General features: G+C 27.0%; 1 protein-coding gene across 1 annotated transcript in view; it reads left to right on the top strand.

The window, feature by feature from the left end:
• LOC108571080 (protein singed) overlaps nucleotides 1-559 on the top strand; it is a 12,037-nt gene that overhangs the window by 1,940 nt on the left and 9,538 nt on the right. The gene's annotated exons all lie outside the window — the stretch shown is intronic.

Genomic DNA, 559 nt, shown 5'->3' with positions numbered 1-559 from the left:
TAAAATCTTTTTAAATATTTTTCTAATCAATTTACACTACTTAAATATTGCTGCAAGAATCAGAAAAAGTGTTAAAATTGGTATGTAAAATGATGCAATATACGATCTCCAATTAGAAAGATGATTAATAAAAATAAATTTAAGGAGATTTATCTACGAGCAGTAAAATATTGATAAAGGACGAAGCAGTCCTGTTAATGTGTTCCTATTGGAGTTGTTGGCCCCACCCAGGCGGAAGCCACGTAGAACTGAGTCACCAAGTTGAGGGTTGAAAATAAAATTTCCCCTTGAAAAAAAAAAATTTCAGAATAAAAGTAGCTATATCCTAAGTTAAGAATTGCATTGTCTAAAATTATCTTTCTGGGTAGGTTAAACTTTTATGTTCATCTAGATAATTCTACCCTTGAAAGAAATTATCATTGTAGTGCTATATCATTATTGAATATATTGCATTTACATTTTTGTGAAAAGTAATTGTTTAAAAATAATTATTTTACATATTGTACACATTTCTTTTAATTATATATATGTATTGATATGCACAAAGAATGTTATTATT

This window comes from Habropoda laboriosa, unplaced genomic scaffold (genome assembly GCF_001263275.1).
Source record: "Habropoda laboriosa isolate 0110345459 unplaced genomic scaffold, ASM126327v1 scaffold106, whole genome shotgun sequence".
Classification (NCBI taxonomy): domain Eukaryota; kingdom Metazoa; phylum Arthropoda; class Insecta; order Hymenoptera; family Apidae; genus Habropoda; species Habropoda laboriosa.
The sequence above is the reverse complement of the archived record's forward strand: the minus strand, read 5'-3'. Positions and strand labels throughout refer to the sequence as shown.